The following is a 22,681-nucleotide window of genomic DNA, read 5'->3' as shown; positions in this document are numbered from 1 at the left end:
GTACTTTTCAGCACTTTAGAAAAGAGTGAAAAGAGGAAATGCAAAACTTTTTAGCTATGTGTACACACACTGAACTTGTTTTGTATATTTTTCTCTTATGAAAAGTACAATGACAAGAGTGGTAAGTAGTCTCAAAGCACTTATCCCACCGCTGCACAACCAATGTAGGAGGCTGGACTGGTTTGTAGTGAGTACCAAGGGGTACTTGCACCTTGCACCAGGCCCAGTTATCCCTTATTAGTGTATAGGGTGTCTAGCAGCTTAGGCTGATAAATAATGATAGTTTAGCAGAGCAGCTTAGGCTGAACTAGGAGACGTGTGAAGCTACTACAGTACCACTTAGTATCATATGCACAATATCATAAGAAAACACAATACACAGTTATACTAAAAATAAAGGTACTTTATTTTTATGACAATATGCCAAAGTATCTTAGAGTGTACCCTCAGTGAGAGGATAGAAAATATACACAAGATATATGTATACAATACCAAAAATATGCAGTATAGTCTTAGAAAACAGTGCAAACAATGTATAGTTACAATAGGATGCAATGGGGAAACATAGGGATAGGGGCAACACAAACCATATACTCCAAAAGTGGAATGTGAACCACGAATGGACCCCAAACCTATGTGACCTTGTAGAGGGTCGCTGGGACTATTAGAAAATAGTGAGAGTTAGAAAAATAACCCTCCCCAAGACCCTGAAAAGTGAGTGCAAAGTGCACTAAAGTTCCCCAAAAGACAAAGAAGTTGTGATAGAGGAATAATGCAGGAAAGACACAAACTAACAGTGCAACAACGATGGATTTCCAATCTAGGGTACCTGTGGAACAAGGGGACCACGTCCAAAAGTCACAAGCAAGTCGGAGATGGGCATATGCCCAGGAAATGCCAGCTGTGGGTGCAAAGAAGCTTCTACTGGACAGAAGAAGCTGAGGTTTCTGCAGGAACGAAAAGGGCTAGAGACTTCCCCTTTGGTGGACGGATCCCTCTCGCCGTGGAGAGTCGTGCAGAAGTGTTTTCCCGGCAAAAAAATTCCAACAAGCCTTGCTAGCTGCAAATCGTGCGGTTAGCGTTTTTGGACGCTGCTGTGGCCCTGGAGAGACCAGGAGGTCGCAAATTGGACCAGGAGAGAGAGGGGACGTCGAGCAAGACAAGGAGCCCTCTCAACAGCAGGTAGCACCCGCAGAAGTGCCAGAAACAGGCACTACGAGGATGCGTGAAAGGGTGCTCACCCGAAGTTACACAAAGGAGTCCCACGTCGCCGGAGACCAACTTAGAAAGTCGTGCAATGCAGGTTAGAGTGCCGTGGACCCAGGCTTGGCTGTGCACGAATGATTTCCGCCGGAAGTGCACAGGGGCCGGAGTAGCTGCAAAAGTCACAGTTCCCAGCAATGCAGCCCAGCGAGGTGAGGCAAGGACTTACCTCCACCAAACTTGGAGTGAAGAGTCACTGGACTGTGGGAGTCACTTGGACAGAGTTGCTGGATTCGAGGGACCTCGCTCGTCGTGCTGAGAGGAGACCCAAGGGACCGGTAATGCAGCTTTTTGGTGCCTGCGGTTGCAGGGGGAAGATTCCGTCGACCCACGGGAGATTTCTTCAGAGCTTCTAGTGCAGAGAGGAGGCAGACTACCCCCACAGCATGCACCACCAGGAAAACAGTCGAGAAGGCGGCAGGATCAGCGTTACAGAGTTGCAGTAGTCGCCTTTGCTACTTTGTTGCAGTGTTGCAGGCTTCCAGCGCGGTCAGCAGTCGATTCCTTGGCAGAAGGTGAAGAGAGAGATGCAGAGGAACTCTGATGAGCTCTTGCATTCGTTATCTAAAGTTTCCCCAGAGACAGAGACCCTAAATAGCCAGAAAAGAGGGTTTGGCTACCTAGGAGAGAGGATAGGCTAGCAACACCTGAAGGAGCCTATCAGAAGGAGTCTCTGACGTCACCTGGTGGCACTGGCCACTCAGAGCAGTCCAGTGTGCCAGCAGCACCTCTGTTTCCAAGATGGCAGAGGTCTGGAGCACACTGGAGGAGCTCTGGACACCTCCCAGGGGAGGTGCAGGTCAGGGGAGTGGTCACTCCCCTTTCCTTTGTCCAGTTTCGCGCCAGAGCAGGGCTAAGGGGTCCCTGAACCGGTGTAGACTGGCTTATGCAGAAATGGGCACCAAAAGTGCCCATGAAAGCATTTCCAGAGGCTGGGGGAGGCTACTCCTCCCCTGCCTTCACACCATTTTCCAAAGGGAAAGGGTGTAACACCCTCTCTCAGAGGAAGTCCTTTGTTCTGCCATCCTGGGCCAGGCCTGGCTGGACCCCAGGAGGGCAGAAGCCTGTCTGAGGGGTTGGCAGCAGCAGCAGCTGCAGTGAAACCCCTGAAAAGGCAGTTTGGCAGTACCAGGGTCTGTGCTACAGACCACTGGGATCATGGGATTGTGCCAACTATGCCAGGATGGTATAGAGGGGGCAATTCCATGATCATAGACATGTTACATGGCCATATTCGGAGTTACCATTGTGAAGCTACATATAGGTAGTGACCTATATGTAGTGCACGCGTGTAATGGTGTCCCCGCACTCACAAAGTCCGGGGAATTGGCCCTGAACAATGTGGGGGCACCTTGGCTAGTGCCAGGGTGCCCTCACACTAAGTAACTTTGCACCTAACCTTTACCAGGTAAAGGTTAGACATATAGGTGACTTATAAGTTACTTAAGTGCAGTGTAAAATGGCTGTGAAATAACGTGTGCGTTATTTCACTCAGGCTGCAGTGGCAGGCCTGTGTAAGAATTGTCAGAGCTCCCTATGGGTGGCAAAAGAAATGCTGCAGCCCATAGGGATCTCCTGGAACCCCAATACCCTGGGTACCTCAGTACCATATACTAGGGAATTATAAGGGTGTTCCAGTAAGCCAATGTAAATTGGTGAAATTGGTCACTAGCCTGTTAGTGACAATTTGGAAAGAAATGAGAGAGCATAACCACTGAGGTTCTGGTTAGCAGAGCCTCAGTGAGACAGTTAGGCACCACACAGGGAACACATACCTATAGGCCACAAACTTATGAGCACTGGGGTCCTGACTAGCAGGGTCCCAGTGACACATAACAAACATACTGAAAACATAGGGTTTTCACTATGAGCACTGGGCCCTGGCTAGCAGGATCCCAGTGAGACATTGAAACCACCCTGACATACACTCATAAACAGGCCAAAAGTGGGGGTAACAAGGCTAGAAAGAGGCTACTTTCTCACACCCTCTCTACTCCTATTTTTGCTTGCTCTTTTCCCCCGGGGCTTGGGTGTTTCCCTATGGGGTTTGGCCCTTGGCCACTGTTACTCACACTTATGGCGCTGGTTCTTTTTGTGGTGTCGTCAGGTGGTTGCTCTCTGTGTTCCCCTTCTTTTGAGTGCTTTTTGCCGAAACTGGATCACTTTGTGGGACCTTCGGTTGGGCCTCCAGAGCAGCGCCTGGTGCAGTCTCTGCTTAGCAGGGTTTGGCGTGTCGAGCCTGGTATGAGCAACCTTGGGTCACCTCCTGGGCATGCCTTGGGCTATTGTGGTCCATCGTCATTTTGTGTGGCTTTCCTTTCGCCTGTGGCTCACTGTCCCAGCCTCTTCTGCTGTGTGTTTGGCATTCCTCTCAGGTGGGCCTTCGGGCGTTTAAGTTCTTTTGCGGGCGATACTCCACCTCTTTCTTTTTTCCATCCCCCTTCTCCTGGTTTGGGCTGCTTCCCAGGCACTGCTTGCTGTGTGCTCTGGGTTTGTGTCCTGTTCTCGGGGGTGCTGTGTTGTCGCCTGTGTCCCGGCACCCGGCACAGGGTCCTGCCCCTCTGTTGGGGCACAAACAGCGGGAGGTTGTCATGGGTGGCTCCCCGGCATGGCTCTGTTCTTTTTGTATGTGAGGGTCATGTTGGCTTCCGTCACGTCTAGGGTGAATTTTGCTCTTTGCCTATCCTTCAGGAGCCTTTTGCTGGCCCTTCCACATAGGGTTATTTTTTCAGTAAACTCCTACCATGGGTCGGTTGCCCGCCTTGGTACAGGGTAGGGTGTTCGGCTCCGTTCTTCTTGTGGGTCGGCCATTCTGTTTTGTTTTGTCTGGCTGCTGTTTGCCAGCTATGTGCTTTTCAGTCGGCTGTGTTCCTTTCAGGTGGGGACTCTTGCACATGTTCTTCCCTGGGGGCTGTGGGGCTTTCCCAGATGAGGTGGTTGGCTTGGTGCATATTTCTGGATTTCCCGATGTTGATCTCCGGTCTATGCCACATTTTGCCAGGGTTGGTGGTTCTGCTGGTGGAGCTCCTTCTCTGGTCCCATGGTTCATTGCTGTGTGTGGCTCCTGGGCCTGGTACCTGTTGGTCCCTGTTTCTGGCTCCGCCTTTTGATTGGGGCCGGCTGTCACATGGTTCTCCGCGAAGGGTTTGGAACCTCCTTTCTGGGCTTCAGTGGTTTGTTGGCTGGGGTCCTGTTCCTGCTGCTGCCTTTTGTTTTTCGGCTGGTAGCACGTTTTTCCTCCCCCCTTGTCGGGCGCATTGTGGTGCATGTTTGGGTTTTCTCTGTCGGGCCCGCTGGTCCGGTCAGCGGGGCCTTCTCTTGGATACCATTGATGACACTGCTCGTGCTTTTGGGCCGGTGTTGTCCCGCTTTGAGGGTTTTCCTAGGGTGGTGCGGCCTTAGTGGTGCGCTCGGCCTCCCAGGTGACGGTGTTTCTTTTTGGCCATTCAGGGGCTGTTCGTTTCTTGGTCCATCTCTCCTATTGTTCTCGACGGTTCTTTGGTGTCGGTGGGGAATGTTATTGTTGTTTCCTGTCCTAACGGTCCGCTTCCCCTCTTGTGCCCATTGTCTACAGGGGTTCCTGGGGGGAGGGGGGCTGTCGGTCTCCTGGTCCTGGTGTCTGTTGAGCTTCTTTCCCCTTGGGTGTTGTTGCAATGTTTCTGCCTTGCATCTGGGACGTCCTTTGGGTGGTGTTTGCTTGTTCATGGTTTCCTCCAGGGGTCGTGGTTTTACATTTCCCATGGGGCTGGCTGTGGGTGGCCTTGGTGACATCCCTTTCCTTTCGCTCTGCTCCTGCTGCAGCTCACTGTCTGGTCACTGTCTGGCATGGGCTGCTGTGTTTGGGCTTCCCTGGTTTCTGTCGGTAGCTGTGCAGTGTTTTGGTCTGGACACCTTTGGTTTTGCTCCTGTGTGTCTCTGGAGGTTGCTCTCTTTCGGTGTTCACTTGCTTGGCCCTCTCTTTGGTCTGGGGGCTACGGATCCTGGGCACTCATGGATCTGGGGTCCCCGTCTTTTCTTTTTCTGCCTCTGGAGTGCTTTTTGTGTGTTAGCTCTTCCTTGTTCCTGTGGTTCCTTTTTTGGTTCAGTTTGTTGCAAGGCATCATCTTCCTGCCTTGGGTTCTCGGGATGTGGATGTCTCCAGACGGCCTTTTCCTTCCAGGCTTTGCCTTGGCCTTTGTGATTGTTGTTGGTTCATGCCCAGGGGAGTTTTGTTGGTGGCCATGTCTTTTGGGTCCATCTCCTGCGCTGTCTGTTGCAATGGCATTTGAGCTGGTCTCCGACGGCTGGTTTCAGTCTTCTGAAATCGGACTTTCTCTGTTCCCCTTTTTTGTGCTCTGCCTTGCTGCTAGTGGTGGTTCCTTTGTTCCTTGGGTCTGGCCCGGTCGCTTCCTTTCTGCTTTGCGCTTGGCCTCTGTTTTGGCCTGGGATTTCGGTATGGGGTCTATTGGCTCTCTCTTTGTTGGGATTCCTGTGGTATTTTGTTTGGTATCCCTTCTTGAGGTGTTCTGTTGGCTTTGACCAGTTTTCAGAAGGCCGGTTTGGCCTGCTAGGGTATTCTCCACTTAGTGATGAATGGGACGAAGACTGAGGAACCTGGGGGTACTGTTCTATTACTTACCAGTAATCCTAATTACTCCTGGTCCTGTTGTCCTCGTCCCATTCATCACGCCCCACCCTCCCTCCCATGCTGCCGGCCTTCTGTTGGGGGCTTGGTAGTGCAGGCGGAATGCTGGATAGGTACAGCTTATGTACTACCAGATGGAGCGGCTGGTGAGGGGATATCGTAGTATTCCTCATGTTCTTTTTTCTGTCGTGGAGATAGATATCTCCAATTAGTGATGAATGGGACGAAGACAACAGGACCAGGAGTAATGAAGATTACCGGTAAGTAATAGAACATTGCTGAAAGGCTGACCGAAGGGCGCCTAGAGGCTGGTTACAGAGAAGTGGGGCTTACAAATACACTTTTCAATCAGTAGCACAGTAGGGAGGTGAGTACTGCTTGCTGGAGAGATGAGAGCTTTTTGGTGGTGAGGTTGGTACCTGTGTGACCGGAGGTAAAGGGAGATAATTAAGACGGTCAGGCGTAAGCAACTACAGGTACCCTCAAGTGCTGTCCGCAGGGTCGGTTTTAGTGCTCGTGGTGCCCTGTGCGACAGTGTTACTTGGTCCCCCCTCCCCACACCATGACCACCTCCTCGGATTCCCTAACATCCATCCATAACGTGTCCTTCATCTCTCCATAGCCCCCCTTTCACATACATTCATTTGTTTTAAAGCGCTTGTAAAGGTTGGCTTTACTAATCCACTTAAAATATAGTTCTGTTTTTTGCATCAGGCACATTAACCCTCTGGGCTACTTTATGGCGAGTCAAAGCTGCTAGACAAAAATCCCATCCCTCTCCCTAGCAGGAACATTAATCACAATAGCTATGTTGACATTTTAATTGCTTTCTGAAGGCTGGATGCACAAGGAACTTTTCAGCAGGTGCTTTTAAATTGCTATAAGTAAGCCAGTCCTTCCCAATTTGACATATAGGCCCTCATTACAACCCTGGCGGTTGGTGATAAAGCGGCAGTAATACCATCAACAGGCCGGCGGTAAAAAAAATTGAATTTTGACCACGGTAGAAACCGCCAACACAGACAGCCACTTTAACAATCCGACTGCCATGGCGGTAGTAACAAGCACCGCGGCGGTAACAGCCAACAGCCAGGCGGAAGACAATGTACCGCCCACTGTATTATGAGAGGCCAATCCGCCACCTTTTCCGGGGCAGTACCAACGGCATCAAAAGCACGGCGGAAACAGTACACAGAAGGGAAACGACTCACCTCTCGACACTCAAGGAAGAACCACGACACCATGGAGCCCGATTGCTGGTCTACCTTCTCCTACACCAGGAACACGAACGGCGGCGAAGACGACCACAGTGAGTACCGCACCTAGCACACAAGGGAGGGGGGAGGAAAAAGAGTGACACACACACGCAACATGCAACACCCCTACCCCCACCCCCAACACCATACACACAAACAGATGCAACAAGATGACATATCCACCCCGTAACCCTCAGGAATAACGCAAGGACAAAAGGAATTGATTAAAGTGAGTGTAATATCAAAAATGTCGATAAATACGTCCTTAAAGCACAAAACAGTATGTACAATATATACAAATGGAGGGACAATGCCCACTCCAAAATGTCTGTGGCCCACAGGGCCATAACATATAGGCCAAGGCCACACTTGACTCCTGCCTCAATATGGATAGAACACTGCTGGGGCATCAGGTGGAAGATACACAGGCATCTCAGGGGGAAGGGTAACGGGGGGCACCTCAGCCGGAAGATGGTACAACGCCACTGCTCCTAGAGAGGGCTACATGCCCTCTGCGATGTCCTGGGGAGTGCAAAGCCACAGTCTCTCTAGTGGGTGGTTTGCCCACTGTTTGGTCCTGGGGAGTGCAAGGCCACAGTCTCTCTAGTGGGTGGTTTGCCCACTGTTTGGTCCTGGGGAGTGCAAAGCCACAGTCTCTCAAGTGGATGCTTTCTTCCACTGGTTCTGGAGGGGGCCTTGTGCCCAGCGTTCTTCATCCTGGCAAGGAGGGGGTGAGTGGATGCCTTCTTCCACTGGTTCAGGAGGGGGGCCTTGTGCCCAGTGTGCTTCATCCTGGCAAGGAGGGGGTGAGTGGATGCCTTCTTCCACTGGTTCTGGAGGGGGCCTTGTGCCCTGTGATGCAGATCCTGGATGGTGCAAGGACAGTCTCTCACCTGGGTGTTACACCTACAGTTGTTGAAGGGGCCAGGATGCACTACAGCCCATGTAGTCACAACTACACACTGCTCGATGGCGGTGACGGCTGCTCAGTGGTGGCAGTTGCGGGGCTGGCAGCGGTGCTGTCAGTGGTGGGGAAGGCTCCAGCCCTTCCCCTGCAGCCTCGGACGGCTGCCCATTGGGGATGCCGCTGCTGGCAGTGGTGCAGGTGGCAGTGCAGGTGGCGGTTCTGTCAGTGGTGGGGGGAGGCTCCAGCCCTTCCCCTGCAGCCTCGGATGGCTGCCCACTGGGGCTGCTGCTGCTGGCAGTGGTGTTGCTGGCAGTGGTGCAGGTGGCGGTGCAGGTGGCAGTGCGGGCGGCGGTGCAGGTGGCGCTGCTGTCAGTGGTCGGGGGAGGCTCCAGCGCATCCCCTGCAGCCTCAGACGGCTGAAGTGCCATGGCTGGTGTTGTTTGGCCAGATGCTGCTCCAGCCCCAGGCACCAGATCCATCCTGCCTGCGGCGTCTGTTCCTTTTACATTGGCCTTGGCAGCTGTTGTTCACTTCCTGCCCTTGGCAGCTGGTGGTGCCTCCTTTCTTCTGCCAGCTGGTGTTCCCTTCCTGCCTTTGCTAGCTGGTGGTGTCTCCTTGCTGCTGCCAGCTGGTGGTGCCTCATTGCCCTTGCTAGCTGGTGGTGCCTCCTTGCCCTTGCTAGCTGGTGGTGCCTCCTTGCCATTGCTGGCTGGTGGTGCCTCCTTCCCCTTGCTGGCTGGTGTTCCCTTCCTGCCCTTGGTAGCTGGCTGCCCCTTCTTGCCCTTGACAGGTGGTGCAGGCACACTGGCAGTGCTGACGGGTGCCTCCTTGAAGCCTCTCACACATGCAGTAACTGTAGAAACTACAGTGGCCGTGAACTGGGTGGCTGAGGTGCTGGCCTGGGTTCTGCCCGCCCTGGCCCAAAGTGAACGACGGGGGCGCAGGGAATGGGTCAAGGGTGGAGAGGAAAAGCCTTTCAGGGACACTGGGGCTGGAAGAGGGTGAAGGTTTGGGAGTGGAGGAAGAGGGAGTGATTGTAGGAGGTGTCTGTCAGCTGAGTTTGGGTGCAGGTGCATGGGCTGGATGCTGTCGTGAGGTGGATGGCTGTTGGGTGGGTGTGTGCTTGCGTTTGTGTACCTTGGGAGGAGGGGGCACAGACACAGTGGGAGAGGACACAGGGGAGGTGTGCATGGATGTGGGGGTGGTGACTGCCAGTGAGGGGCGTGTAGTGATAGGCGTGCTGGTGATGGAGGTAGTGGATGAGGATATAGCGCATGCAGGTGTGAGTTGAGACGCTACTGGGAGGGAGGTGGACGAGGAGGAGGGGGGAGACATAGTGGAGGCAGTGGATGTTGGTGTGTCTGCATCTGGATGGTGCTTGTGTGAGTGCCTGTGGGATGAAGGGTGGTGCTTGTGTTTGCCTGAGCCACTTCTGTGTGCTGATTTGGGTGCATGCAATTCTGAAGATGTGCTTGGGATAGGCTGGGGTTGAGGGGAATGGGACTGGGTAGAGGGAGTTGGAGGTGGGAGGCTAGAGACAGGGACAATGGCTGCCATCAGTGAGTTGGCCAGAGCCTGGAATGATCTCTGTTGTGCCGCCACGCCAGGGTGAATGCCCTCCAGGAATGCATTTGTTTGTTGCATATGCCCTGCTAGACCCTGGATGGCATTCAGTATGGTTGACTGCCCAACAGAGAGGGATCTCAGGAGGTCAATAGCCTCCTCACTGAGGGCAGCAGGGCTGACTGGGGCAGGGCCTGAGGTGCCTGGAGCGAAGGAGATGCCCACCCTCCTGGGTGAGCGGGCATGGGAAACTCGCTGAGGGGCAGCTGGGAGGGCGTTGCTGGAACAGTAGGTGGCAGCTGTACCTGTAGTTGGGGTGGGCACAGAGGTGTCCGCCACCGCCAGGGAACTATCCCCTCCTGTCTCCGTCGTGGTGCTCCCCTCGCCCTCCGTCCCACTGGTGCCCTCACCATCGGTGGATTCGGACTCCAGCCCCATGTGGGATGCAGCTCCCTCCGTCGCCGGTGCCTCTGCTCCTCCGCCAGATGATGCTAATGCACACAAGGACAGGGTGACAAAGCATAAAGGGTGGGGAAGAGACAGAGGATACACTTGGTCAATGCCAGCAACAACACTACCGTTGGCGTATACAACTCACAGGGAACAGCCCTATGCACTAGGCCATGCAATACCAGTTACAATGCTAGTCACCAGGCCATGGGGTACAATGCCTAACACCATTAGCTGCACACCTGAAACCCACAGGACCCTGCCCAGTAGCAGATGCCCACTAGCATTATTGGGATTGGAGTGCATCTGAGCCTGCCCATCATGGAACATACCCTGCCCTGTTCGTCCTGGCTAAGGGGCACCCACAGACCCACATCCCCCAACCAGGTAACACCTCAACGCGCGCAACTTCATGAATCTGAATCTGTACTCACCCCCTTGTGGCTGCTGTGACGCCTTCAAGCGCCCATCCAACTCCGGATAGGCCACCACCAGGATGCGGAACATCAGGGGGGTCAAAGTACTACGGGCACCCCTTCCTCGTAGGGAGACCAGCCCCAGATGGGCGTCTGCCATCATCCTTGCCCAGCGGCGCAGGTCCTCCCACCGTTTTCAACAGTGGGTGCTCTGCCTGTTAACGACCCCCAGGGTCCGCACCTCCTTGGCGATGGCACGCCAAATACCCTTTTTCTGATGGGCGCTGACCTGCAGAAAAAGATACATAAGAAAAGGTATTAGTCATACCGTCTGTTACTATCATGGCCCACCATATCCCTCCCATCCCCTTACGCACAGATGTTGCCCACCAAACATGCAGCACTCTGCCCAGGACCCCTCAGCACCCCCCCACACAAGGCTTACACACACAGCACTCCATACATTCATGCCCCACGCATCGTGCTGGCAGTGTACTGTTTGTCTGGAGGACCATAAAGTAAAGGGTACTGGGGTAGGACCCCTTCCACTAGTCTCTCCAACTCCTCGGAAGTGAAGGCAGGGGCCCTTTTCCCAGACACTCGAGCCATGGTCGCTTCCAGACACAGGTCACAGCAGCACTTGCAGTGTAGGTCCTCGCCTCTTGAAGGTCAGGTAGCAAGCGAGTGAACAGATAGAAAATGGCGGTCACGTTCGCGGCGGTGCGTACCGTCTCCGCCAGTGTACATTACCATTGGCTCCTGGAACCCTTAGGCCCCAATGTTAACCAATGATGTGTTGCAGCGCGGTCATTGACCGCCTCCCGCAACGGCACACAACGTCAGCGGAATGACCTCATTTTCACTTTCCCTCCTCACAGGACAGGCGGCTGCCATTTCAGGGGGGGAACAGGCCACGGCACCTAACTGCGTCACAGCAGAAATAGGCACATCAACCGGCCTACACGTTCGCATACTGTTTCTGTAAAAAAAATGCAAGGCATATTAATCTGAGGATATGTTAGAATATGACCATCCGCTCACCGTTTTTCACCTAGAGTTTAACCGGTGAGGATGAATAGGAGATGGAGACATGCCCCCGTGTACAGACCCCTGGTGGACCTGGCGACAATGGAGGACAGGCACATTATCCTTACCTACAGACTTGATAGGGGCACAATCCATGAGCTGTGTGCACAATTGGAGCCAGATGTGATCTCAGCTATCCGCCACCCCACTGGTATCCCCCCTCTTGTGCAGGTCCTGTCAGTGCTCCATTTCTTGGCAAGTGGGTCCTTCCAAGTGGCAGTAGCCATGGCAGTAGGGATGTCACAGCCTATGTTCTCAAATGTGCTCACCAGAGTGTTGTCTGCCCTGATGAAACACATGCGCAGCTACATCGTATTCCCCCAGGTGGAGGATTTGGCCACAGTGAAGGTTGACTTCTATGCAATGGGACATATACCTAACATCATTGGTGCTATTAATGGTACACATATTGCCTTTGTCCCCCCCCCCCCCCCACCTGGAGAAATGAACAGGTGTTCAGAAATCGCAGGAGCTTTCACTCTCTGAATGTGCAGATAGTGTGCCTGGTGGACCAGTACATCTCCCATGTCAATGCAAAGTATCATGGGTCTGTGCATGATGCCTTTATTTTGAGGAATAGCAGCATTCCATATGTGATGTATCAACTCCAGAGGCACAGGGTGTGGCTAATAGGTAAGCCCATGGTCCCCACCCATTGTCTGTTGGTATATGGGTGTGGGTTTGGCCCTAAGGGTGAGTGTCTGGCTAACAGGTATCCCTCGATATTTACAGGTTGACTCTGGTCACCCTAACCTCTCATGGCTACTGACCCCACTGAGGAATGCCAGGACAAGGGCAGAGGAACGTTACAATGAGGCACATGGGCGGACAAAGAGGATCATTGTGCGCACCTTTGGCCTCCTGAAGGCCAGATTCCGGTGCCTCTATCTGACATGTGGATCCCTGTGCTACTCACCCAAGAAGGTGTGCCAGATCATCGTTGCATGTTGCACAACCTGGCCTTGAGACGCCAGGTGCCTTTCTGCAGGAGGATGAGGCTGGAGATGGTCGTGTGGCAGCGGTGGAGCCTGTGGACAGTGACGAAGAGGAGGCAGAGGAAAAGGATGTGGACAACAGAACAACTATAATTCAACAGTACTTCCAGTGACACACAGGTAAGACACTGTAACTTCACCTTCCATTGCAGTATTGTGTTGGACATTATACATGGCAGCCTGATTTTCCAAATTCTATGGCCACTTACTGTATCCTTTGGCATCTCTATTTTCAGATATCTGTGCCCCACTCTGGCTCCTGGTGTGTTTACTGCTGCCCACTACAGATCATACCTATGTATATATAACTGTATATTTGAATTGCAATGTTTACAGCTTGTTAAACTAATACTTATTTCAATCAATTGACAGACTCCATACTTGTATTAGTTCCAAGGGTGTTTATTCATGTGATAATAAGTGTAGGGGGTATTGCAATGGGCTGGGTTGATGATGGAGGAATGTCCAGGATAGAGTCCAGTCTATTGGTATCACAGGTGCATTGTCCAAGGGGGCATAGGTAGTGGGGCAATGGCAGGTCAAGGTGGACAGGATGACAGAGTGGGACACAAGGGTGACATTCAGGGGAGTCTTATTTCCTGGTGGGGGTCTTGGCAATGTTCTCTGGCTTCTGCCTGGATCGCAGGGACCTTTTGCGTGGTGGTTCTCCTTCTGCAGGGGGAGGGGTGCTGGTGGCCTGTTTTCCAGTGGCAGGGCCTCCTGTCCACTAGTGTTGGCGGAGGTGGAGGGCTGTTCTTCGGTGTGGCTAGTGTCAGGGGTTCGTCGGTGTGCCACTGCCTCCCTCATGGTGTTGGCCATGTCTGCCAGCACCCCTGCAATGGTGACCAGGGTGGTGTGGATGTCCCTCAGGTCCTCCCTGATCCCCAGGTATTGTCCCTCCTGCAGCCGCTGGGTCTCCTTCAACTTAGCCATTATCTGGCCCAGTGTATCCTGGGAATGTTGGTATGCTCCCAGGATCGCAGTGAGTGCCTCCTGGAAAGTCGGTTCCCTGGGCCTGTCCTCCCCCTGTCGCACAGCAGACCTCCCAGCTTCCCTGTTGTCCTGTGCCTCTGTCCCCTGAACCGTGTGCCCACTCCACTGGCCCCAGGTCCCTGATCGTCCTGTGATTGTGGGGTTGCCTGGAGTCCATGTAGTGGTGGACTCACTGATGATTGACGTGTCCTGGGGACAGAGGGATGGGCCCGCTGGGTGGGTGCTGTGGTGGTGTTTCCTGAGGGGGGAGGCTCTGTGGTGGGTTGGGACTGTGCCTGGGTCACCGACTGTCCAGAGGTCCCTGATGGGCCAGGTTGATGATCCTGATCCAGGTGTGCAGAGCTGCTGTCATCACTGTGGGCCTCTTCGGGGGGGACTGGATGTTGCTGGCACCTCCTCTCTGGTGACGTTGTGTGGGGGTCCTGTGGGGATGTAAATGCTGTGTTATTGTTACTGCGTGTGACATCTTGTGCATGGGTATGTTCCCCTCTATGGTTGTTATTACCAAGGCAGCTTTGGCTTGTGTGAGTTGTGATTTGGTTGGCTAAGTGATTGTCACTAGTGTGCATGCTGTGGTGATGGGGGTCCATGCAGGTCTGTGCTGGGGGTCCATGCATTGGTGTTGTGTGCAGGGCTTGGTATTAAGATGGGTGGGTTGTGATGGTGGGGTATATGTGAGGTGGTGGGGTGATGGGGGTGAGGGTAGGGGTGGGAGTTTGTGATGGCATGCAGGTGGGGAGGGGAGTAGTAAAGATTTGACTTACCAGAGTCCAACCCTCCTGCTACTCCTGCCAGGCCCTCTGGATGCATGATCGCCAAGACTTGCTCCTCCCATTTTTTTAGTTGTGGGGGAGGAGGCGGGGTCCACCGCCAGTCCTCTGTACACCTATCTGGTGTCTTGCTACCACGGAACGCACCTTCCCCCTTTGGTCGTTCCACCTCTTCCTGATGTCATCCCTTGTTCTGGGGTGCTGTCCCACGGCGTTGACCCTGTTCACGACTCTCCGCCATAGCTCCATCTTCCTAGCAATGGACGTCTGCTGCACCTGTGATCGGAATAGCTGTGGCTCTACCCGGATGATTTCCTCCACCATAACCCTTAGCTCCTCCTTTGAGAACCTGGTGTGCCTTTGTGGTGCCATGGGTGTAGTGTGAGTAGTGTGTGTGAGTGTGTGTGGGATGATGTGTTGGGGTGTGTGCTGTGAGGTGCGTGGATGGTGTATGGGTGATGGCGTTCTGTGGCTCTGATTCTGTGGGTGCTCCTGGCGTGTCTCTCTGTTGTAACTTGTTTGTAGTGGTAAAGGGTTGTGGGTAATGTGTGTGTTTTATAGTGTTGTGGGTGTGGTGTGTGTATGTGTGACAGGTGTGTGTAGTTTGAATTGTCCAATGTGGTGTTGTTTTGTATGTGCGGTGATTCGTGGGTCATAATGCTGTGGGCGTAGTTCTGTTGCCGTAACGGTGTGGGTTTTGCTACCGCCAGTTTATCACTGACCTATGGTGTGGCAGACTTGTGTGTGTGTCTGTATAGTGGCGGATTTCTATGTGTGGGTCATAATACGTGAAGCGGTATACCGCCGCGGTCGCAGTATGTTGGCTGCAGTAAGCATGGCGGTAAGCGGCACTTACCGCCAATGCCATAATGAGGGCCATACTTAAGGGGTTAAAACACTGGCACTGAGGTCTGGTTAGCAGACTTCAGTGCACTCTCAGTCTCAATATACCAGCAGCATCAATCCAAAATTATGGGGGTGAACATGCAAAAAGAGGCCTTTTCTTACACTGTTTGTATCTGTAGGATCGATATAATATAACTCTACTGTCAGAGCGTAAGATGTGTGTACTTTTTTCACTTTCCACTCAATTTTCAAAGGAGAGTTTCTGCTCTATAGTATGACAAGTGATCTAGCTAGAAGAGGAGATGATAGAAAATGAATGGAAGTGGAAGGCAGAAGTAAAGGGAGATGATTTTAATATTATGCACATGACAGGATAACTACGTAGCTGAAGTCAACTTTAGACAAGTCCTCAAAAGTCTGCAAACAATCTGCAAGGTTGCATGGGTACCAGGCACAAACTGCATTTGGAGCTTTGGCTCCAGTACAATAATACTTTATTACCTATATAATAAGTGTATCACAATAGATATATTGCAGGCTGTTAGAACTCTGGCTCTTGGCTGACTGGGGTATAAGCCCTGGTCAAGCAGTAACCATAATCCTAGCCAGCATAAGGCACAAGCACATCCTAAAATAACCTGTGGGCTTTCTGGTAGCATGGCGCAGAACGGCCAGGCATAACTTTAGGGGCAATTTGTAAACTATTTGTACAACACTTCAAACAGTAAAACAGTGAAATTACGACACAAAAAGATTCCACACCATGTTAGAAAAATAGAGCTTAGTTTTATAGATAAAACATGACCAAAACAACAAAAGTCCAATTAGTAGAACCAGAGTTATGAACTTTTAAAGAATAAACTCTAAAATAGCACTAAGAAGCATAAAGTGCCAACCGGGGATATCTGGTCATACGGGACCGCATCAGATCCACAGTTCAGGCCTACCATGATGGAGCATGGGTTGGGTACAGTCCCAAGTTAGTCTTGCTTAAGTCTTGCCTTCTCAAGTTGTGTGCCAAGAGTCCCGTTCTCAGGGGAAAAGTTCAGCAAGAACAAGGAGAGCGTCGCTGGCCGGCGTGGCGTGAAGAGCAGGCTGGGCATCTCGGACAGGCAGGCTGGAGCTTCACGGTGATGATCCATGCCAGCGGGCGATGCTTGCTGTGCGACGAGACAAACTTGCTGTGGCTCGTGCTGAACCTCTGTGCGAGCAGCACGGTTCCGGAGCAAACATGCCCATTCTCGTTCATGAAGAGCCCAAAAGCTTGACTTTAAGAGATTAAAAACCACTTTGAAGGGCCCAGGACTTGAGAGGTGCCTCTTGGGGGTCAGAGGGTCGTTAAAGACAGGTCCAGAAGCTGTAGGGAGCCTGTAATGTCCCTGAGGCTCAGATCAGGATGCCAACAGACTAACCCTTTGAGTCCGTCTGTGGTCCTGAGTTCAAGATGGGTTCCACGTCCAGTCCTTCCTCTCCGGGTAACAGGGCAGCAGGCAGCAGGTCAGCACAGCACAGCAAGGCAGTAGCTCCTTCAAAGTGGCAGTCCAGCAGAGTGGCAGTCCTTTCAGCAGCACAGCAGTCCTTCTTTCTGGCAGAGCATCCACAGATCCAGAGGTGTACTAAAGTGGTGGTGTCACAGTTCCAGTACTTATACCCAGTTGTGCCTTTGAAGTGGGGGAGACTTCAAAGACGTGCCTTTGAAGTGCACAGAGTTCCTGTCCTTCCTTTGTTTAACTGTCCAAGTTTACCCTCTGCCTTACTAACTAAAGGTTCTAATAATCCACCTGGTGTTAGTTCGCATGCACTGGGTCTCTGCCGCCGGCTGCGGAGTCCGTTGGGATCTGCTGTGATTTCCCCCCCTTGAACTGCTGTACAGCCAACGGGGCTGCACACAGCCGTTTACGGCACAGGACGCAATTACCGCGGTCCCTCTGCAAACCCCCTGTGGCCTTCTGCAACTGCCTGGGGCCAGCCATGGAAGCTGTTACATACCAGCATCATCACCAGGAGAGGCGCGGAAGATCTCTGCTACCCTGCCCAGGACGCCAGGATGCTTTGCCTTCACCTGGAGTGCGGAGAGAGCGGTGAGAGTGGAGTGAGCGGAAGGGAAGCAGAGGGGTAGGAAGGAAGGCTTGGAGCCACGGACCTGACTGGTGTGGAGTGGAAGCGGGTGACAGTAGACTGTTGCAGTTTGCTCCCCTCTGCAGGTATGCTTACAACATCGCCCCCTCCCCGCTAGCCAGCAGCTGCCCGACGATTGTAGTGTACTGTGCAGCGCATACACGCAGTCTGACCCTGGCAATTTTTTAACCTTAAACCAGCGTCCCAGATTTAGAATACCTTCCAGTCCTGCGAGTTTCATAAGGCTGCAGCCATTAGGCAATGATGGTTATAAAGAGCTACTATATAAACTACAATATAAACGACTCCATCATCTCATCAGGCACTAAGGCCCTCATTATGACATTGGCGGGAAGTCCCGCATACCGCCATGCCGACTGCCGCCAACATACCGCGACTGCGGTGGTATACTGCCACCCATATTATGACACACACATAGCAATCCGTCACTATATGGACACAAACACAGGTCCGCTAGCCCAAAGGTCAGTGATGAACTGGTGGTACCAAAACCCACACCGTTATGCCAACAGAACTACGCCCACAGCATTATGACCCACGAATCACTGCGGCGGACATTCAACCGCGGTAAACCATTGGCAGTACATACCGCCAGGCTCAAAATACACACAACCTAACAAAACACCACCACATTGGACAATTCAAAATACACACACCCGACACTCATACACACACTACATCCACACACCCACAACACTATAAAACACACACCCACACCACCCACATCCCTTTACGACTCAAAGAAATTGACAACTGAGAGAGAGACACACCAAGAGCACTCACAGAACCAGAGCCACTGAACACCATCACCCATACACCATCCACGCACCTCCCAGCACACACCCCAACACATCACTCCACACACCCTCACACACACCGGAAAATGACCCACCGGGCAGTTATACCCCAATCCACTGAAAATACTTAGTATCTTTTGGCTTTTGGTGCAGGGGTACCAGCCAGAATCATACAATCAGTCCTCCTCCTATAACCACACCAGATTCCATGATGCTTGTAATATGGGCCTTGGTGCTGGAGCCAGGCCTAAATCTCAGCTTTTTATGCAAGAGTAGGTTGGGAATGAATAGCACTGTTCAGGGACTGTGGCATTGTGACAGCAGGAAAAGTCTATGAAAGACAAGGTGTGGCTTATAGCATTGAATATCATGATTAGGGTTTTATGGTATTTATTTTTTTAACATTTTCGTCTGTATTTATCCATATTTATTTTTGGCCATCTTATTGGTATTTATCCATATTTACTTTGTGTTTTGAGATTAAATGGAGTTGTAGAATGGCACATTTCCACATTTATTTAACTGATAAACATGCACTCATACATGCCTGTTGCCCTTTAGTAACATAAGCAGCCAAATATAACAAAATTACACCCACAGGTAAACATTACCATTATACTTCGTATATATGTTTAAGGAAATTTCATCCTGTTTTTAACTCCCAAGGCTCTCTATCTGCTCAGCAGTTGGCCTGCAATTCACGAAAGACAGCATGGACAGTCACTCACAAGAAGCAACATTTTCAGTATTTTTCCACTTTTAAAAATAAATACAATATTTTCTTTCAAAAATAAATACAGACTGGAAATACATTATTTTCTGTCTGTATTTATCTGTAAAAATCAGTGAAAATGGAAAACTGCCAAGAGAGGTCTATACCATAGATTATAGAGTAAAGACAAGAGTTCAGTGCAGTGCTTAATTTGTGCTTAATGTTGCCGGTGCTGAGCACCGGCACTTATTTTTGAGGGCCGACGCTTATTCTGCCTCAAACATTTGCTCCGAGCAAAAGACACATATGGGAAAGACGGAGGAAGAGAAAAACGAAAAAGGGTCACAAAGGGAGAAAGCAGAAAGCTGCAAATGTGAATTGAAAGGGCAGGGAGTGGCTTTAAATAGACTGAGGAGGCCCGAGATGGCTTCAGAATTACGCTGCCTCAGTACTCCGTGCTGGCACACTTAAATGTAGCAGCCGTGTGTTTCAGAGGAGGGCTTTGGGCACCGACACGTTTTTATTTACAAATTAATTACTGGTTCAGTGTCATAGTCACCCTGCTATCACATCATTTGATACAGCACTATGAGAAGGGCCGGTCTCTGTTACTCCTGGTAGACTTAGGGTTTCTTTATAAATCCTCCTTGATTGGTTGATTGATTCAACAGGCGCCACTTCCTAAGCAGTGAGATGACAGAGGAAGAGTTGTAGGGCATAGTGTCAGAAGGAAATTGGTGAAACTGGACAAGATGTGAGGTGAGAGCCAGAAAATTGAAAAGTATGGGGGGGGCATGAAGGAGACAGAGAGAAGGGGCATGTAAATGGGGGGGATAAGGAGAGATGGAGAGCCAGACACAGTGTGAGACCAAATTCATTAATTTTTGTTAGTTCTTCCAGCTCCCCCCAAACCCACCCCCCTACTGCCTACTGGCCTACCACTGTGCAAAAAGTTCACTTCAGAGGTGTCCGCAAGATGTGGGTAACCCAACAGATGTATGCCAAGGAATTACGCATCCCCTGTTCATCCTAATGTATTATCAAGTAAAGATTAGCTGAGTAGTGTATCCAGCGAATGTGCAAGCAAAGTATAGTGTAAAAGTGCCGCCAGGTGTGTGCAAAGAAACTGCAGCATAGAAATGTAAGCTTTGTATGTGTAAACAAAGAGTAGTTTCGAATTACACCCCAGGTGCCTGGAAAGCAGTGCCCTTTGACGCAATGCTTTAAATGGAGAAACAGAAGTGCAGGTACTCACTCTCTAGAGTACCTGCAATGTATTGTACCAGGGCTGACAAGTGCAGTTACTGCCCTTTTCTAATTTAGGATGTGCAGCTACTCGGTACTGGACAGGACCTGCCCATTTAAAGCACTGCTTTGATGGAAAATGGAGGCGAGTAAGAAATACACACTGAGTGGCCGAATACTTCTTAAAATCAGATCAGCTGGGATTAATCCTCGCTTGAAGAAATTGTGTGATCCTAGACAATTATTTAGTTTCACACATCCTCCCTTTTTCATTATCACAGATGAGAACACCTTCAAATGTGTGAGTTCAGCATGTGCACTGTACAAAACCCGCTTGTGTGTCATGAAATAGGCTGTAATGTTTCTCTTTGTACAATAAGAATGGAGACCACATACAGATTGACTTGCCTCCTAGTTCACTAAAGGCATTTTTGTCAGGGTCGGGGGGCATGAATTATTCTAAGTCAATATATAAAACCTATTACCTTTACATGTTGTTTGTTGAATGATTCTACATGCTGAATATTTTCATGGATCAGCTCGTGCATGGGTTCTTAAGACCCAAGACAGACCCTTATCTGAGCTCTGTTAATTTCCTGGCACGCCCACCTCTCGTGCAAACGAACAGTGCAGAAGTGTAGATATAATCTTAATTGTGTTCGTATAGCGCATCATACCTGTGTGAGGCGTCGAAGCGCAATGAAGGAGTTCGTGGCTCTCCGTGAAGCACGCGAGTCTCGTGTGTGGAGACCGATCTAGCCTCGGATAGGTGTGTCATTCTAGCGCCTTGTGTGGCGCTACAGTGCTCTCGTGACACATTTAAGTATCGTGCACGCTTTATAGCGCTGCATAAAAAGGTATGTAAGGAGCACAGCTCCACGGCCCAGCCCAAGGGGTGCAAAGAAAGTCTGTCCAGCCGCGCACCCCCGGGTGTGCACACTCCCTTTACATCGGAGGGTCACTGCAGCACCGGCGCACAACAACGAGACCTGACAGCACAGAGACATTAAACACAACTCGCACCACCGCCGGCACTGCGACTGAATAACTGGAAAAGCAGTTCACTGAATAACTTTTAACTTAGGTATCAGATGCTTAGTGCGTGCTTCAGTTAACACGCCGTAAAGACGACTGTAAAGCGCACATAAAATGCAGAAATTGCGCGTTGCGCCTCTTCGCAGATAGAAAATAGACTAAAAAAATAAATGTACATAGAAAGCCTATGAAAGAGACAAAATATGGAACGCTTCACGAATTTGCGTGTCATCCTTGCGCAGGGGCCATGCTAATCTTCTCTGTATCGTTCCAATTTTAGTATATGTGCTGCCGAAGCGAGCACAAACTGTACTGTGGCCGAGCTGCTATATAAAGTCATATTTCCTCAACATTTCAAAGTGAGGGCGTTTATATAAAGTTGAGTTTTCAATTGTGAGTTCACCAATGGATACTGGTAATATTCGGTCACTAGTAAATTGTTTACACTTTAACGAAAAGTCTCAGGAACAACATTGCCTTTCACTCTATTGAAAACGCTGAGCATCATGGATATGCAAATATTGCCGATGACGTCACGACAGGAGGCTCATTTTCTTATATGCTAAAGAGACCTAGAGATAGGACTAAGGGCCTTCACAGTCTGTGTTTGGAAGTAGTCGGATTTGTGGTTCTGCGAGTGTAATTTACTGCAAACAAAACAAGATAAAACAAAAGTTAAATGTATGCACGCGGTGTGCTCATTTCTGCATCATAGTCATAGGCAGCATTCCTGAAAACCTTTCGGTGAAGCCCCAGGTTGCTAATTTTATTGGGTTAGTTTGCCCAGGCTGCTTTTATTTTAATGCATTGTGGCCCTTCTGAGTTGTCAATAAACTGAGAAAAAGTCCGGCTCAAGAACGCGAAGGAAAGATCCTCAGAAGAGTAGAAGTTCTGCATCACCTGTAGATAGACGAGACAATTAATTACAGGGAGAGCAGAGCCCAGGGGCTGGATTAGCTCTAAAAACCCAGAATGCACGAGCTGAGCCTTGGAACTGATTACCATATAAATCGTGCATCAGATAAAATATGCTAAAGTGTCTTCACAAATTAAAAAAAGTGCATTACTTAAACCTGAGCCAGCTTTGATATCAATAAGTCACATTCTTGAAGTGTGTGTTTTTAGTGCACATTTGGGTGGGAAATAAGCAGCTGTGGACTTCTGCAGGAGCACTGAAAATAGCTGTTTTGCATTTATTGAGGATTTAATGGAAGAGAAATGGGAGTTTAAAAAACGTCCAGAAGTGCAGTTATTTGACAAGAATGTGAGTGAGATGTGCGGGTGTGCGCGCCTGGCGAGACAGCGGAGGGAGCGGAGTATCTGGGATTGTTTAGAGCCCATCAGATTGCTCCTTCGTCAGATGACTCATTCTCACGGATCATTGTCGAGGTAATTACCGTCTTAATGCTTTGGGAAACAGCAAAGTATGTTGTAGGCCCACAAGTGGTACAATGTGACAGTGAACATCTCACTGAAAGTACATTTTCCAGAGGAAAAAGTGACAGACAAGTGAGAGAGAAGCTGAAAGCTGAGCATCTTATGTTCCTTACTATAGAGAGGCAGAGTCCGAGTATGCGATAGCCC

At 50.7% G+C, this 22,681-nt stretch overlaps 1 non-coding gene across 1 annotated transcript; it reads right to left on the bottom strand.

Annotated features, from left to right (window-relative positions):
- Window positions 1-21,294: 21,294 nt before the first annotated feature.
- LOC138283090 (U6 spliceosomal RNA) lies at window positions 21,295-21,401 on the bottom strand. Its single transcript, XR_011201056.1, has one exon. It is a non-coding gene; the product is annotated as a U6 spliceosomal RNA (small nuclear RNA).
- Window positions 21,402-22,681: the final 1,280 nt, after the last annotated feature.

This window comes from Pleurodeles waltl, chromosome 2_2 (genome assembly GCF_031143425.1).
Source record: "Pleurodeles waltl isolate 20211129_DDA chromosome 2_2, aPleWal1.hap1.20221129, whole genome shotgun sequence".
Classification (NCBI taxonomy): domain Eukaryota; kingdom Metazoa; phylum Chordata; class Amphibia; order Caudata; family Salamandridae; genus Pleurodeles; species Pleurodeles waltl.
This window is presented reverse-complemented; position numbering and strand designations above follow the sequence as displayed.